Raw genomic sequence first — 19,399 nt, forward strand, 5'->3', positions numbered from 1 at the left:
AGTGTAGGGCACTCAAATTGTGCCAGACAGAATTCCTCAAAGGTAAGTTTCCAACAGCTAACAAACCCTGCAACTCTGTAACAACTCAGACTCCAATTTCTGGTTTGCTGCAGATGTCTCATCCTCCTCTCGCTCTAGAACAGGGACAATGGATGCCATGGCCTCATAGTCTTGCCCTGATCGTCTCACTACCTTTCCCTGGTCCTTACAAATATGCCACAGTCCCAGTCTCTTCTTGAGGCTAACGTAAAGCCTGTGATCTGGCCAATACAGCTGACATGGTCTAAGCTATGTAAGGCTTATGGTCCTTGCACTAAACCAGGGTCAATCAAATCATTACCCAAGAGTAGGGGTCAGTAGGTCACTCTCTCACTGATACAGATAAAACTGTCTGGTGACACTAAAAATCCACAAAACACGGTATGCACCACTGCTTTATGTGCTACTCCCAGGACAGGGGCACTAGTCCACTTTCTACTATGAGGGCAGGCTAGGTGCGCCCCTTCAGGTCACAGGACTAGTCCTGGAACTCTCATTGTCAGAGTGAGGCCCAGACCCCTGACTACATGCAAGATTAGAGTCAATCCATAGGCAAAAATAAAAGTCAGGACACAAGATTCACATCCAGTCGGTAGTCAGGGCAGGGGAACAATCTAGTTTACCACAACGGAGACATACTCATCTCAGCACATCTCCTTTCTGCAGCTATAACCCCCTTGGAACTGGAGCCGGACCTCTGGTGCTACCCATGTTGTGACTTTTTAGGTGTATGCATAAATTGGTGAATATACTTGCCCCTGACACTTACGGAGTTCATTGTCTCGTCTGCCATCAAGTGCAACAACGCAATCTCAGTCCCCCTGTCTTTCTGTCTTTTTAACCATGACATTACTACTGGATAGATATTAACCCTCCAACATTCTAGGTTAGGCCTTTAATGCCTTTCTCTATGTTCTTCTTGTTACTGGATTGTCTTCCTCATCTGGCCTTCTCCCTGCATGGTTGTGCCACGATGTTTCCAGTGGACATCTTTATTTTTTCTGTGTATTCCAATAAGGTGCTGCCTTATGTCTCTACATAATTAACATTTTCCCCTTTACACTCCTTCTCCCTGGAGCAAAATTCCCCCACTTCCTTTAAACTTAAATTAACTTAGACGTTAGTCTACAGCCTAAAATGTACCCCCCACCCAGCTCCCTATCTGAACCATACAGCTATAACTCGTATCCCTCCCCCCATCCCGGCTAGTATGTCTTTTAATTAACCTACTGCTACAATGTGTGGGGTGGTTCTTTTTCCCTCCCCTGCAGACAGAGTAATTACTGGCATTCGCAGCTCAGGTCCAGGAGTGTATACATCCCAGCTATAGGTTATTTGACCTCTATCCTCTGGACATATTACACTGTCCTAAGCCTTTTATCTACATCTGATAGTTCTCACCCTCTGCTTGGCTTTCCACACTGCAGATATCTGCATCCTAATTCTACGATGTAGGAGGCTGGACTGGCTTGTAGTGAGTACCTAGGGGTACTTACACCTTGCACCAGGCCCAGTTATCCCTTATTAGTGTATAGGGTGTCTAGCAGCATAGGCTGATAGATAATGGTAGCTTAGCAGAGCAGCCTAGGCTGAACTAGGAGACGAGTGAAGCTCCTACAGTACCACTAGTGCCATATGCACAATATCATAAGAAAACACAATACACATATATACTAAAAATAAAGGCACTTTATTTTTAGGACAATATGCCAAAAGTATCTCAGTGAGTACCCTCAGTATGAGGATAGCAAATATACACAAGATATATGTACACAATACCAAAATATGCAGTAATAGTATTAGAAAACAGTGCAAACAATGTATAGTTACAATAGGATGCAATGGAGACACATAGGGATAGGGGCAACACAAACCATATACTCCAAAAGTGGAATGCGAATCACAAATGGACCCCAAACCTATGTGACCTTGTAGAGGGTCGCTGGGACTATTAGAAAATAGTAAGGGTTAGAAAAATAACCCACCCCAAGACCCTGAAAAGTGAGTGCAAAGTGCACTAAAGTTCCCCAAAGGACATAGAAGTTGTGATAGGGGAATTCTGCAGGAAAGACACAAACCAGCAATGCAACAACAATGGATTTCCAGTCGAGGGTACCTGTGGAACAAGGGGACCAAATCCAAAAGTCACAAGCAAGTCGGAGATGGGCAGATGCCCAGGAAATGCCAGCTGTGGGTGCAAAGAAGCTGCTACTGGACAGTAGAAGCTTAGGTTTCTGCAGGAACGACAAGGGCTAGAGACTTCCCCTTTGGAGGACGGATCCCTCACGCCGTGGAGAGTCGTGCAGAAGTGTTTTCCCGCTGAAAGACCGCCAACAAGCCTTGCTAGCTGCAAATCGTGCGGTTAGCGTTTTTGGATGCTGCTGTGGCCCAGGAGGGACCAGGATTTCGCCAATTGAGCCAGGGGACAGAGGGGGCGTCGAGCAAGACAAGGAGCCCTCTCAGCAGCAGGCAGCACCCGCAGAAGTGCCAGAAATAGGCACTACGAGGATGCGTGAAACGGTGCTCACCCAAAGTCGCACAAAGGAGTCCCACGTCGCCGGAGAACAACTTAGGAGGTCGTGCAATGCAGGTTAGAGTGCCGTGGACCCAGGCTGGACTGCACACAAAGGATTTCCGCCGGAAGTGCACGGAGGCCGGAGTAGCTGCAAAAGTCGCGGTTCCCAGCAATGCAGTCTGGCGTGGGGAGGCAAAGACTTACCTCCACCAAACTTGGACTGAAGAGTCACTGGACTGTGGGAGTCACTTGGAAAGAGTTGCTGGATTCAAGGGACCTCGCTCGTTGTGCTGAGAGGAGACCCAGGGGACCGGTGATGCAGTTCTTTGGTGCCTGCGGTTGCAGGGGGACGATTCCGTCGACCCACGGGAGATTTCTTCGGAGCTTCTAGTGCAGAGAGGAGGCAGACTACCCCCACAGCATGCACCACCAGGAAAACAGTTGAGAAGGCGGCAGGATCAGCGTTACAGAGTTGCAGTAGTCGTCTTTGCTACTTTGTTGCAGTTTTGCAGGCTTCCAGCGCGGTCAGCAGTCGATTCCTTGGCAGAAGGTGAAGAGAGAGATGCAGAGGAACTCGGATGAACTCTTGCATTCGTTATCTAAGGAATCCCAAGAGACAGAGACCCTAAATAGCCAGAAAAGAGGGTTTGGCTACCTAGGAGAGAGGATAGGCTAGCAACACCTGAAGGAGCCTATCAGAAGGAGTCTCTGACGTCACCTGATGGCACTGGCCACTCAGAGCAGTCCAGTGTGCCAGCAGCACCTCTGTTTCCAAGATGGAGAGGTCTGGAGCACACTGGAGGAGCTCTGGGCACCTCCCAGGGGAGTGGTCACTCCCCTTTCCTTTGTCCAGTTTCGCGCCAGAGCAGGGCTAAGGGGTCCCTGAACCGGTGTAGACTGGCTTATGCAGAAATGGGCACCATGTGTGCCTATGAAAGCATTTCCAGAGGCTGGGGGAGGCTACTCCTCCCCTGCCTTCACACCATTTTCCAAAGGGAGAGGGTGTAACACCCTCTCTCAGAGGAAGTCCTTTGTTCTGCCATCCTGGACCAAGCCTGGCTGGACCCCAGGAGGGCAGAAGCCTGTCTGAGGGGTTGGCAGCAGCAGCAGCTGCAGTGAAACCCCGGGAAAGGCAGTTTGGCAGTACCAGGGTCTGTGCTACAGACCACTGGGATCATGGGATTGTGCCAACTATGCCAGGATGGTATAGAGGGGGCAATTCCATGATTATAGACATGTTACATGGCCATATTCGGAGTTGCCATTGTGAAGCTACACATAGGTAGTGACCTATGTGTAGTGCACGCGTGTAATGGTGTCCCCGCACTCACAAAGTCCGGGGAATTTGCCCTGAACAATGTGGGGGCACCTTAGCTAGTGCCAGGGTGCCCTCACACTAAGTAACTTTGCACCTAACCTTTACCAGGTAAAGGTTAGACATATAGGTGACTTATAAGTTACTTAAGTGCAGTGGTAAATGGCTGTGAAATAACGTGGATGTTATTTCACTCATGCTGCAGTGGCAGGCCTGTGTAAGAATTGTCAGAGCTCCCAATGGGTGGCAAAAGAAATGCTGCAGCCCATAGGGATCTCCTGGAACCCCAATACCCTGGGTACCTCAGTACCATATACTAGGGAATTATAAGGGTGTTCCAGTAAGCCAATGTTAATTGGTAAAATTGGTCACTAGCCGGTTAGTGACAATTTGGAAAGAAATGAGAGAGCATAACCACTGAGGTTCTGGATAGCAGAGCCTCAGTGAGACAGTTAGTCACTACACAGGGAACACATACATATAAACCACAACCTTATGAGCACTGGGGTCCTGACTAGCAGGGTCCCAGTGACACATAACAAACATACTGACAACATAGGGTTTTCACTATGAGCACTGGGCCCTGGCTAGCAGGATCCCAGTGAGACAGTGAAAATACCCTGACATACACTCACAAACAGGCCACAAGTGGGGGTAACAAGGCTAGAAAGAGGCTACTTTCTCACACACGACTTATATCCAGTTTCCCTCTTGCATTAAATAAATAGCAGGATAGTGTAAACAACTGTGCCTCAAGCTCTAGCCCTCCGTCCTATTTTATTCCCATGGCAAATGGAAGTGCAGAATATGGCTGCAAAACACCACTCACAAAAAAGCAACGATGAGGGTGGGATGGGGATTCAGGGATAGCCGTGATAAAACGTCGAATCGTATCCATTCACAGGATGGGGGAATGGCGACTGGAAGGAAAAGGTGCTATGCAAACCTGTTCTGTAGTTATTCGTTCATGTTACCAATTAGTTGTGCATTTTCCCAATTTCGATAGAAAAACAAATACAACATGCTTAAATGAAATACGAATATAAAGATCGAAGCAAACAACATCCTTTTTGACTTTTTATTCTCTGTATCGTGAAAAAGCAAAGGGACTCAACGGATGGAACTGTACAAAGGGCCACACTACAGACACACGAATGTGCAATAAACGGGCCTGAGCCACGTTGATCGTGCTGAAAAAGAGACCCAAATGGGATAGTCCTTAAAAATAAATACATCAGTTAGGCTTTTGTAAGGGAATTTTTTTTCTGATCGTTGATTGCATCCCTGTGTCCTTCCCAAAGCCATAAACAAATCATTAAACCATCAGGAAAATTATCCACCTCCAACTGCCCGGAAGCCAGAGACCACAGGCCAGCAGGATGATGCAAGCTGCTCGAGTTCTCAAGGCTGGGCTCCTGGCACATTGCTTCTAAATACAAAGACTTATCTCAACTTTATGATGCAATTTCCATGCTTATCGAAGGCTCGCGAAATTCGCATGTCGAATACTGCCCACCTACTCCACTTCAATGAATGGATTGAAAAAATGTCACTGCTTCACTTTCAGAAGAACAGATATACGTTTCAGCAAATTCAGGATTAAGAACTATTCACGTGTTTCACAGTTCCGGAGCAAAGTAAATAAATTAATAAGGAAAATATTGCAGCAGAAAAAATGCACGGTTTTAGAAAAACTACTACATGGCCAGTAAAGAACCAACAACGTCGACAAAGTGTAACAATTTGCATAAGAAGAAATGGACGACCAACTAGGCAACAGATGGGAGCCTCCGGCTTATGAAATGTACTGCATTGCTGTCCTCTGATGGCCAACTACGCTCATTATAACCGCCTGACTTAAGAAAGTTTTAACACTGAAAACCACTTGCCTTTCGAAGCATGTCGACTTCCCCCCCGTCTCTATCCTGGCTACCTGACCGCCTCATCACAGAATATTTAGTATAAAATGTTGCACCAGTTTGGTAGCACTTGTATTTAGGAACTCGTTTCTCACATTAATTCTTTGGAGATGTGCATTGACTGGACACTATTCTCTAGATATGTTCTATAGAAAACACAGCATCGACTTTGCTGCTGGGGAACTAGGGGTCGTCATTGGGATAAGAAGTTCTAAACCCGGTTCTGGCGCTGAACTGTAGATCATGCGATTCCGGGCAAATTACCAAATCTTTTGCGTCTAAAACTGTAAAGATGTAAAAGACATAATGCAATTGTAAATATACGAAATATATCATTGTGAAATGCGAATTCCCAGTTGATGCCTTGTGCACTTTTGCTAGCCAGCTAGGTTTGTGCTATTTAAATGTCAACAGGTGGGTGGCAAAGAATACAGGGGTCTTCACATTCAGGGCTCGTCTATTACTCGGTACATAAGTGACTTATTGCTATGGATCCACAGAATGATAAAGTAGCTATGTGATATATTCATCAAGCTTCACCAAAACAATTCTTGAACCCAACTTTACTAAATATTGTTAGTCAATTGTTAACACCCCTTCATCTCACGTGCCCTGACAAATAAAGGGAAATACAAAAGAGAAAGGATACCCGAGAAGTGCTGTTTACCACAACTCCGTAGAGCCACAGCCACTACAAGGCTGAGTTTTAAGTCTAAGACAACTAAGGTTCTGCTTTAAGATGAAATAGATATTACATGTTAGTAATTATGCACGTTCATGTTTGAGCACACAAAATTTAAAGACTGATTTACACTTTGGGCATTTTGAGAGAAAAATGAGTTGCGTTCTCTTGGGTGGGTTTCTTCAGTGCCTGATTCCCTCCAGTTTCAGGTAATTATCTCAGAAACCACTCAGAATCTGCACCTAGAAAACATTCAGTAAAGCCACATATTTTGGATAGGTCATGCTTGCAAAGCAGACTATATTCACTGTTGCATGATGGATGCACATGCCTTCAAATCCAGGGTCTGTCTTTAGGGTCGAGCATACAAGCGCCTTGGCCTGTTGTAATCTCCCAGTGGGCTTTTAATCACGCCCACTACTGCTATGCATTCATTGTTGTGCTTGTCTCAAATGCTCCATTTTTACTGGTGCATTTTGTGAAATGTCCCTCCTTTCTGTGCGGAGTTCACTTCCAGGCGATTTCACTAAGTGAACATTTTTGTTGGCCATCACACTACATCACGCTTTCTCCTGTTACAGCGTGTGATGGCTGCTAAAGCAGGTGTTTAATAAAAATGTTAATGAATATTCATATATTCTGAGTAATGGATGCACATAGAAAATGTATTAATATAGAGAAAAATAATGCACGCATTTGAAGATGTGCCCATGTGAGTGGCCGCCAATGTTCCCGGAGTGTACCTATTAATGGCGTATTATTATGAAGTATGTAGCTTATGTTTGATTAATGTAGTAATATGTCATATTAAGGGTTATGCATTATGTATTAGCTTTATTAACTGAAGGCCTTAACTTAGCGGAGGTCTTGGCCTAGTTGCAGGGCCTCATGTCAAGCTGTATTTCTAAACCGATTAATAAAATGTTTGCTTAGAGACTTAAATTGTGATATTCCACTGTGGTGACCAAATGTGCTTGTAGCTAAAAGTCTTTCTCATGGGACCTGCTTGCTAGAAGATGCTGTTCTTGTAAAATGTCAAATTTTAAGTGTAATATGTGTAAGACTGACTTTCTCAGGAGGAGAACAATAACCGCACTGACTGGAGTACAAGCTGCAACAATATTGTTACCTCACGAGCCAGATGATGAGGACATTACAAGAGAAGCCAGTCAGCGACATGTGAACCGTGTACTACTAGAAACTGTAAATCTGATACTTTAGTTTTATTGGACAAAGTGTGAACATGCGATCCCTTGACCAATAAGGACTTGGGAAGTAATTTTAGGAAATCTAACTTAGCCGGACTGCACCAAGAGGAGATGCACCATTCTCTCCTTTCTTCTTGAGGGTTCACTTCTATTCTTTCAAATTGCTTAAAGACTTTGTGTTTCCTGAACTTTGATGCGGAATCCTGATGCCTTGCTGACCAAACTGATGCCCTGATGACGAAGGCTATCTTAGCTTGCCGATCTAATTGAGGAGAAGTTTACTGTTACGCATGTGCTTTGTTATGCCTATTTGCTTTTTCTTTCTAGGTACCAACCGCACTAATTTGATAGAGCCATAGTTAGATGTTTTTGTGTTGACTAAAATGTTTTGCATGAAGCCCAACATGCTAATGCTAATCTGGTGTTAGAGAAGGATCCTCACTAATGAAAGTCTGCTATATGGAGTAATAGTTGATGTCTTTCCTTTGTTGAATATAAATGTGTGTGATATCGTTTGCGCAGTTGTTCTTGTCATTACTTCGCAGCGTAACCTTAGAATGTGTAACTATTCAAGTTTTGATTAAATTGCGTTTCTTTCGCCACTTTGGGCAGCCAGTGATGTTTCTGTATGTTTATCATTTGATTTTGAGATTATCTCACGTGACATTAGCATTGTTAATATAGGGAAATAAATAGTCTAACTTTTACTAAAAGGTGTGGTTATTCATGACTGAAAGGTCATGGTATGTGATAATTACTGACTCCTATTGATTATTGATGTTATTGATCTGCATGTACTGAATCTTTGGTGAGAAAATCTTAAATGCGAGTCAAAAGGTTCATCGACCTATTCGAGTCCCCTTGTAAGTTTACTTATTAAGGTCTGACGCACTAACATGGCCCCCTCCTACAGTTTCAGTTTGCCTTTCATCCCAGCTGCAATCTTTTCTAGACATTCACGCAGGGAGCCAATAACTCTTGCGGTCACGCTCATGGCGGCTGTGGTGCTTTGAAATGACTCGCTCAACTGTTTTACTTTTCATTTTCAATTTATGTGACAAGAAAAGTCCAGTTAGGAATTTATAACACCAATAGCTCTAACTCGAGCAAACGTGAGACCCATTGCCTTGAAAATGCTTATTTTTACTGTTCTGGTTATGGGGTTCTTCTCCTGCATAGGCGTAAGGCAAGCCAACTGGTTTTCCTTTTTTCTGAAACACCATAATTGGCTAACCAAAACCACAATTCCAAAAGTTCTCCATATCCCTGTTCCATAAGCAGACCATCCCAATAGGTCCTGTCCCTTCATGGTGTAACCTATAAATGGAATATCCTGGACTAGTGAAGTATAACTTTACCATGCCAAAACAAATAGGAGGTGACTCAAGCTGTACTATTAAATAACACAACTACAATACATACAATTGAGAAACTAGAACTGTGAAAAAAAGTCAAATAAGTAATAAGGAAATTGCACGGCACTCTCCCCCAAAAACACTGGCTATTTCCTAGTGAAGTTAAGATAATCAGACAAAAGAAGGAAACATTTTCTGAGATTGAAACACACAAAATATAAAAGTATTTCTTCTTCAAAGTAGGGACTTTTTAATCAAAAGGACCAAACGCCAATGTTCAATTCCAATTATTTAATTCATCAAGGTCACTGAAATTAAATTAGCAATTCATCAAAACCATGTGATGTTCAAATGCTACCGATAATAAATATCTTCACAGGCAATATGTGTCTCCCAATATAAGTGTTTCTTCAGGGCTTAATCAATTTTTGCACACTCCCAATCTGGCTACAAGCAATAGGGCTAAGGGGTAAGGTTGTTTACAAATCATAATCCCATAACAAGGCTATTGTAATCATTTTAATTGCACAGTCCCAATCTGACTCCATACAATACCACTAAGTGATTTACTGATTACAACCCCTTAATAAAGGTATCTCAACTTTCCTATATACTAGGTCCTAATCCAAAACCATCAACCAATAAATCAATCAGTAGTTTCTAAAGTACAGCTAACCACCCGTAGGGTCGGGTCTCAATGTGCTGTTTGTGGGCGTGCTGCTCAATCAAAAAGCCAGATCTTGAGGTCCTGCCTGAACTGCTTCAGTGATGCGGTATGTCTGAGTTTGAGAGGTAGCGTGTTACATGTCCGGGCTGCGAGGCAGGAGAAGAATCTTCCTCCTGCTGTGTTTTTTTGGATCTTGGGAATGGCTGCGAGGGCGAGCTGGGAAGAATGGAGTTGTCTGTTGGGTACGTAGAAGGTGAGGCGGTGGTTGAGTTATGTCAGTCCTATGTTGTGTAGTGCCTTGTAGGTGTGGATCAGGAGTTTGTATGTGATGAGCTTGTTGACTGAGAGCCAGTGTGTGTCTCTGAGGTGGGAGGAGATGTGGCTGTGCCAGGAGATGTCCAGGATGAGTCTAGCATCAAACCTGTTAAAGATACAATTATACTGCCAAACATGTACTGGCTGTCAATATTGATTATCCATAGTAATTGAATGTCAGATTGTTTTGATAGATTGATAATTTAATTACAACAACCTTGATGATTTAAATAATTGGATTTGAACATTGATGGTTGGACCATTTTAATAAAAAAGACCCTATATTGAAGAAACCTTTATATTTTGTGTGTTTAACTCTCAGAAAATGTTTTCTTCTTTCACTTGAGAAATTATCTTTGTTACTTCCAGAAATGAAAACTGTATTAAAACTATTCTCCAAACCTTCTTTCCTGCTTCCCTTTGACAACTAGTTGTCCATCCAGTAGTGAACTGAATGAGTGCAAGGACAGCATTGTAAGAAATAAAAAAAATGGTGCTTAGCATACTAGCCTAGCAGGCCATTCATCCTATTATATAGTGTATCAAGTCTCCGAGAAATGAAGCACTGCAGCCAATAAGTACTCACAGAGATGTGACCTGTGCTTAAACCCACAAGTTCAACATTGGCTCTTCAAGGAAGAAACAGAATGACAGCAGCCATCTTAACAATCACTATACTCCAAGCACAAAGGACCCTGGCATGCAATGTCTGTCCCCAGAATGTCCCCCTTTTTTGTATTCTGTGCCTTGTTTTCTAGGCTGAGTTTTTGATCACCCACACCACCTTTTCTTGTTCTTCTGTATTCTGTATCAGTGTGGGTCTGAGCCCCAATATAGTTTTAATATAATGTCCTTTTATTACCGTCTTCTTTTGACCATTGCCTTGTGTCAATAGGATTCCACATCCTTAGGGTTCCTTGCCTGTTTTGGGAGGGACACTAATATAGCCTCTCTACCAATGGTGGGAAGAAGGCCCTCTCTCGTTGCTGCGTTTCACATAAAGGCTAATTTCAGTGCCAATGTTTCTGTGGCTACTTCGAACTACTTGAGATAATTTCAATTTTTCTGGGCAAATCCATGGTCAGAAATCATTTGGGAGACAGTACCACTCTTTGGCGGGTGAATAATATAAAAATTCAGTTTTCAGTTAGACCAAGTACCTCAACCTGTCAATTGAATGCTTGGGGGCTCCAGATTACCTAGTGAAAAGATTACATAAAGTGCAAACAATAGCTGCAAAACTTGCACTGGATAAATCCAGAAATGATTCCTCCTCCAGTGCCCTAAGAGAGCTACAATGGCTTCCAGTTAAGGAGAGGATAGTTTTTAAAACAATGGTTATGGTCCATAAAGCCTGGAAAAGAACAGGCCCACTGTTGTTACAAAGGTATTTTAAATGTTACAGACTGCAGAGGAATCTACGATCTACTTCGGTTAACTTAGTCTGTGTCCCGAAATTCAGGGAAGTAAAGTAGGGGAAAGAACTTTTCAGATAAAGGCAGCCCAACTGTGGAATAAAATCCCTGCTCCCCTCAGAGCAACCGCAAATCTCTCTGGCTTTAGGAAAAACCTGGTTCTTTCTGAAATAGTAGTATGGCATAACTAGATTATCCTGAGTGTACTGATGTAGAAGGGAGACAATTTGTATTTCTGGGAACCGACAAGGGTTTATAGTGCCAAGATACCTGTCAGGTGAAAGCTGCACTTAACACATGTCTGTTACTTGCTGTTACTGCAAGGCTTATGACTAAAACACATGATGAACAAACAAGACAAAGAAAGAGGACTACTAACTTAGCTGGTGAACCCAGCGAAGAAAGGATTACCTATATTGGGTGTCTGAACTAAATATCAAGATATGGCCGCTCACAGGCAGCCATACAAGGAACATTCGCATAATGCTATATGTAACTTGATACTGCAACACTAACAACAATAAGGACAGAGACATTAGGGGAGATCAATACCAAGGAAGAATTCACGGTCACAATTAAAGATATGGCTAAAGGAAACTCCTGGATTAGATGGCTCATGCTCCAATTGGGCTTAATTTAAAAGAGACATTGGCTCTAAAATTAGGCGAGATGTAAAATGCAGCAGGGAGAGATTACCTTCTTCCCACCATCTTAATAGAGGCTATATTATTGAACTTCCGAAAACAGCCAAGAATCATATGGATGTGGTAACCTATAGACCAATGGGCCATGTCAATGCTTAACATAGATTATAAAATAATATGCAAAATCTTGGTCATTAGACTTTTACCTCTAGTACGATGGTGAATACACTCAGAGCAGAGCTTCTAATTTAATATTAGGAGCCCTTCTTTCAGTCTGGGGTTTGATGACAAAGGAAACGCTGCTTTTATGGACACGTCTGACAGTCAAAAGACATGGTAGTGCACTAAAGTCACCCCAGCTCTCTCTAAGAGGAGCTAACCTTTAGAGGCATAATCCACAGGCACAGGCAACATCTTATTCCACGGATGTAATTAAAATGTATTCCTAAAGTCCATGCAGATGAAAGTTTGTTATGACAATATTCGCTCTGATATCTGGGATAGGCATTTTACCTAGAATGATACCTGCCACTCAAAAAAAAGTATATTTAAGAGGCTTCCCTGGTGTATTTTAATCTGACTGAGACTTGGCAAATGCCAGAAAGCTCGGTGCCAAGTACTGATTATTTAATTTTGCTACCACTGGATATTAGAGGCTCTGTGTCATCAGCTCAAGAAGAGGCTTTGTAAGGACCTGGCATGGTAGACAGACGTGGACAGGATGAAAGGATTTTCAGCCACACAAATTTGTGGGTGCCAGCAAGGAATGGATATTCCTAAAAAAGAGCAAGGCTGGAGGCCTCAACGGAGGTGCAGTAGACAAGGACCACGATGGTGGAAAATATTGGGAATTAAAAATATGTGAAATGTGGTTTTATATATTAAAAACATTGTGAATTGAATAAAAATTGATCTGAAACCGTGACTGCATAGCTGTAGGTGCATACTGGTAATCTGTCACGTGCCAAACACCAAACAAGCATTGTCAAACCATCAGATCTCGTTCGAATGTGCTACTGAAGCCAGACTGTTTGTGCATGTTGGCACAATAAAAGCAGCCCTGCTGTATTTGCAAATGCTTGCTGATATTTTTAAAGTTTAGGAAATACAGTAGAACTTGCTCTCATTGCTTAATTATGCCTTTCACAAGCCTCCTTTTCCTTCCCAAAACCATCAAGTACTACCACGCATTCCTGGGCAATGTTAGCCAAGGGCAGGCTCCCAACAACTCTTGCTACTGACACTGTCTGGTGCTCCCCGTCCTTTAAACTCATTGCTGTTTCTGCGCCCCTTAAAGTCAGAGTTTATAAAATATAGAAAAGTGTTTTAGACCTTTCTATTCGGATGATATTCGGAAAAGTGACTACCATGACCCTCTAACTCCCTGGTCTCAAAGGATACTGTATCTCTCGTCCTCTCTGAGGCGCTCAAAGGTAATCTTGGAACAGTGTGAATGTTGTATAAAAACAACAAAATAAATTATAGTTCCAAGTGAATGCATGCTTGGTCAACAGCTGCTACAGACATACAACACAAATTGAACATTCTGCTGCTATGTGTTACCATTTGAGAAGAAGATACAGTTAGAAACAGAGGCCTTAAAAGACCAGTTATTGCAACACAAAGACAGGATCAGACTGAAATGCTTGCAAAATTTATAACTGGAAAAACAAATAATGGGGTCAGTGCGAATCTCAATCGAAAGATACTGTAGAAAAAAAATAGGAAGAATCCGGCCCACTTGGACCTGTTGGAATATATCATCCACATGGATGTAACAAACCAGGAAACTCTGCAAATAGCTATGAACCAAACGTGATTTCACAGCACTACAACTCAACACTTTAAAAAAGTTTTGAGATATGAACTAAATACACCAAAACCACCAGGCCAAAATGACAACTTGAGCCATCGCAGCCCAACAAAGTGACATCAAAAACCCCACTTACACAACTGAGCGAGGCTCCGGTAGGCTGTCAATAACACCAGTTGACAGATCTTCCTTGACGGGCAACCATAGTGGAGACAGAAGACATATAACACATTTAGCCTGCCAAGGCTACAATGTCAGGGTATTCTGGGTAGGCCAGGGTTGTTTCGGTTATTAAAAAAAAAAAAAAAAAAAAAAAAAAAAAACAATGGCTGAAAAGTTGCATACCTGTCACAGACTTGCACGTATTGTAGCTTGTGGAACTGAAAAAGCCTACACAAATATTAAACAATTCTCCCACAGGTGCTGCCTTGAGGCTATTTACACTAGCAGAATGTTAATAGTCACCAGTGGCGTTGCAAGGATGCAAACGGCTCTAATTTGAGCAAGGCAAAAGGGTACCCCAGTAAAAGACAGCCATGATAGGGGTACAATGATGCCACTGTATCTGCCGCAGCAGTTATAGTTAAACCCCGGAGAGATGCCATATTATATGGCATCAGAATGCAATAGTAATTGGAGGTTGGGACCAAACCTACTCTTTCCCCTCACCCACCAGCTTCATCCTTGAGTCTGGAAATCTGAGTACTATGAAGGAAGGGGTGATATTAGCCTCTTCCCCAGCTGTGATGTAGAGGATGATAGCCGCACCTGTATTCTGGGAATTGTTTTTTTGCATTGCCTACACTAAATAAACAGCCAGCTGCTAGGTGTGGTGGTACTGGTGGTGGGGGGGATACCAGCAGTGATCCTAGTGATACTGGTGGTGAAAGGGATACTGATGGTACTATTAGAGGTAGTACTGTTGAAGAGGGTGGTATTGATAGTGGAGGTGGTATTGTTGTGGTGGTACTGGTGATACCAGCACTAGTCCCAGTGATACTGTTGGTAGTAGTGGTACTAGTGGTGGCAATACTAGGGGCACTGTTAGAGGTAATACTAGTAGTAGTATTGGTGGTGGTGGCACTGGTGGCATTGTTGCGGCGGTACTGGTGGCAGTACTGTTGGTGATAGTGATACCAGTTTAGGTATGCTGCCAGACCAAATAGGCATGTTGACATTGGGACTCCCTAAGGCACAGAGCTCTGGAGAACTGATACTCCTGAGGGAACCACATCTGTCTGACTCTAAGCTGGTGTATTTAGACCCCTTACCAGCACACAGCAGCGCTCCTAGAAGTCCGTGGCAGTACACACTCAAAAACACATGAACAAACTTTGTGTCCCACCGGGCAATACGTGTGAAGTTTTCTTTTCAACTTAAATGTTAATTAAAACAGAAAGGGTGCATGGAGGAGGCGGGTGTAGAGAAGGCTCCGTCTGGACACAGTTGGGTTTTTTCTCCCTTTTCAGAAAACACATGAGGAGTTGAAAATAGTCCTAGGGGGGCACCTTTTCTCTTTATATTTAATTAATCAGTGAGACTTTGCCCAGAGGGAGACATGTGGATAGGTATTGATGGAATAGCACAGAGCTCGCCGGAGCTCTGGGCCAACCACAACATCCAAAGACAAACCTGAGACAAAGGGGGCCTTCTAAATCCAGGTAAGAGTTAGATATGCTCAGGGGAGAACACTGCAGCAGAATACTGTCGATAAAATAATGGGTTTGAGAGAAAGAGAGCGGAAGTGAAATGCAAGCTCCTGTTCCCAGCAAAGCTAAAGAAAAGGGTAGAGTAAGACTAGATACTTAATTTCCGGATCGTAGGAACTGCCTAGACACCTACGTTTCAAGAAAAGACAGATCTCACAAGGAATGCAAAAATGGATGGCACAGGCAAGAAAGACCACAACCTAAAAGAGAGCAACCAGGAAGACTAACACAACAGGAGACAAAACTAGAGAGAGGCCAGTGGCCACTGCTACAATGATCTGAAATAAAAAACGCTATGATGGATCAGAAGGATACAACAGAAGAGGAATTGTACCCAGGCTCTGACCATGCGCAGGATTCAGAACAGGAATGACTGCTGCCAGTTAGCACACTGAGAACCGCTAACACTTTAATAAAGAAAAATCAGAGTAGGAGACGACATTCTAGATTTGGCTCTTCCGGGCTACGGCATGTGGACAATGACACAGATTGCATGATGCGCATGGTCAGCCAGGACAGTGTGTAAGCTGCCGCCACTAAGTGCTTTTGCGGGAGCCTGACATAGGGCGCTAGTGTGAGCACAATGAACATTGTTAAACGTGGTAAAAAGAAGTAATCAAATACTCCGGAGATGAGAGCACACTGTCACATATGGAAGGAAAGAGGGAAACGAGAAAAACTTACTTTGGCAGCGCATGGTACATGTTAATTGATATGCGTGTTGAGGAGAATGTGCAAGAGATTTGCCCCGTCCAGGACTAGAGACTGCAGGGAGGTGACAAAAAGCAGCTGGGGCCCCCTTATGGAAATCAGCTGTAGGTGGCAATATGGAAGAATGTTGGGAGGGGAACATCTGCCAACTCAGAAAAGAGCTACACAAGAACGCCTAAGTGACAAGTACACCAAGCCGAGATTACAATGATATTTGCCTCCCTTCCTCCTTCCAAGGAGACTCCGAATTTTAAAGTTATATATTTGTATTGCACACAGGCATTTTACTGTCTGAAAAACTAAAGAGTAAATTAATGTACTAAAGATATTTAAACCAAAGGACGCCAACTAATTCAATATAGTACTGAATACCTGCACTGGTTATCTGAATGGAAAACAATGGAGAAATAGTTTATAGAAAAGAAGGCAGAGAGACACATGCACCAACACACCCAGATAACACGTTCTCAATTTTCAAGAAATGCTTAATAAATGCCACCTCTAGGACACCACATCACCGTCATAAAATAAAAACAAAATATCTACCTTGTCCAGCAGTAACAGGTCTCGTTCCTTGTTTACAAGGTACCAGAGCAGCATGCGATACACAGCCTGGTGACCTAGCAAAACAATGGAACTATGCTAGAAGTGGACTAACATAACTTCTGACCAATCAACTACTGTTTTTAAGGTTATCAAAATGTGGGTTGAGCCAAAGCCCTTCTCTTATTAGTGCTTCTTGAAGCTCTTTTTTAGATAATCAATAAGGTGACAGCTGAGCTATCAAGCCAGAATTATCAAGCAAATTAAAAGTGTCAAAATATCAAATGTTCACCCACAGTGGTCTCTGGCACTGCCCCACTAAGGTGTTGCATCACCATCTAGATGAATTGTGTGAGGGTGAATAATTGAATCTGTGTGGGAGAGACCAGTGTGGTGACAGGACCGATCAATGCAGGGAATCTAGGCTCTTCTGCGACTAAATAAATGATGGTACATAGTAAAATCGGGGCAAAGGCAGCAAATTAGTAGAAAAGTCTGCTGTAAAAGCAAAGTCAGAAGGTAACAACGGGTGATGCATAGCAGAGCACAACGAGAAGAGATGGAATTTGTAGATGTTGTGAAGAAGGTGAAAGGGATGTGGACACAAGGGTGATACTGAATGCAGGCTATCTCACAAAATACAAACGGAAATCCCAGTTGGCCTGGCATGGTCAGATGACCGAACCATCATGGCTCATTAGAAAAGAAAGCACTGTTGACATTTTCTTTCAAAACCCTACGCAGGCGGAGACGTGGAGGTCCCCTCACCTTAATTCCAAGGTGCCGCCCTCGAGATTTCAGCACAGACGGCACCATTTGTGCACTAGGACCATGCTCTTTTTAAAGAGCAGTGGCAGGAATGGACACAGACCCCTTGACAATCTGCTTTAACTAAATGGAGGCTATAGGAAGAGTACAATTCTAAGTAAAGAAAAGGAAGCCAGTGAAAGGTAAGTGATACCACCATCAATCAGTAAAGGCAGACATGCATGGGTCTTCTCCCCAGACCTGTTTTGTAGCATGTACAAAATCCCCAAACGGAAGAGGCATGTGTGGCAAATGAATGAATATTTTCAATACATTTTATTAATGTGTTTTCTACCAGCACTATATTGTTTTTGGTTGGCACGCCAGACACAAACACTGCAAATTTGCATTCCTTTTCTTCTAACCTTTATGCACTCTATTTTTTTGTTCTCCAGAGAAGACTTCTAATTTTGATATTTGCTAAGTCTATAATAAAAGTAATTTTTATAGCGAACAAGAGATAAATAATTTCAGATACAATGCACTGAAAACTCACCTAGTGTTCACTCCCAACGGAAAAAAATATGTAATCGGTTGAATTCTTACTTTGTTGAATTAGATATAGCAGCTGCAGAACAGAGACACTCGGTCCTAGTCTGCACGTCCCACAGAAGCATGACTATTTCCTAAATCAGGCCAATAGGCAATATGAGAAAAGTATACGGTTTGAAATAATTTAAACCAGAAATGTAATATTTTGAAATAAATCATTATTTTAATAAGGAACCTAAAAGAGGAACTTTACTCGAACCAAACTGACAAACGTTTCATGGCAGTCATGTTTCTAGTCAAAAGGCAAGCGACGTTAACAGCAAACACATTCATTTTTATTTTAAAAGGCCAACGTAGCTCAGCGTGTCACTCTTACATAAATTCCAGTACAGAACATAGTACTTAAGAGTGAAATTGCTGTAGAAACAGGGAAGTTATTTCCAAGCTCTTCATATCTTTACTATACTGTAGTTACTAAGAGGTTAATATGGGCTACTGACATTCTAGTTCTTGTAAATACAGCACCACAGAGTTAAATGTTGGAGGGATAGGAACACAAGACTAGAGATATGAAACAATCTACGGCTAGTAAGGCACTGCATATTCGCTCTGAAAGAAACATGTGTGGGTTTGGCAGCATTATAGGAGTTGAATCACAGCACACCCTTTGACTCCAAGTTGTTAAATTAGATTTATACGTGGGATAACTGGGGAAAGTGGACTGGGACACATCCACATGCTTCTTTTGTATTCCTAATTGCTCAGTGGCATTTCTCTGCAGGTTGCGTTACACAGGGGGCGGTTTTCGTTTCCTTGAGTCAAAATACGAATGACAAGCTATAGTGGTGACATGGAGGCAGTGATAGGAAAGGACTTTATTAAACTGGTTTAATGGTTTGGTGCCAAACAACACTGAAAATAGTATTTACTTGATCGCAAGAGGAGGACCAGAGAAGGCCAGAAGGTAATCGCTTCTACTCCATCACTTGAAGGACAAGTGATACAGTGTGGAGTACGAATAGAAGGTGCTACAATGTGCCTTACTATGTGATTTGGCTTGTTTTGTTGTCAATAAAAATAATGCAATAAAAATTATAAAAAAAACAGAATTGCTTTTGCCTCTGATATAATGCACTAAAAGCCTGATTAATACTTTTTCTTGGGGTTTCAGCCACAATGGCTCTTACTTTTTTGTCCTCACAGGTACAGGTAGTGAAGTGCGAGCAGGACTACAGTATACACTGTGCTTA

The 19,399-nt window shown here is 42.7% G+C and overlaps 1 protein-coding gene across 2 annotated transcripts in view; it reads right to left on the reverse strand.

Annotated features, from left to right (window-relative positions):
- PKP2 (plakophilin 2) overlaps positions 1-19,399 on the reverse strand; it is a 468,963-nt gene that overhangs the window by 351,593 nt on the left and 97,971 nt on the right. The gene's annotated exons all lie outside the window — the stretch shown is intronic.

Source organism: Pleurodeles waltl, chromosome 4_1 (genome assembly GCF_031143425.1).
Source record: "Pleurodeles waltl isolate 20211129_DDA chromosome 4_1, aPleWal1.hap1.20221129, whole genome shotgun sequence".
In the NCBI taxonomy this organism is placed as follows: domain Eukaryota; kingdom Metazoa; phylum Chordata; class Amphibia; order Caudata; family Salamandridae; genus Pleurodeles; species Pleurodeles waltl.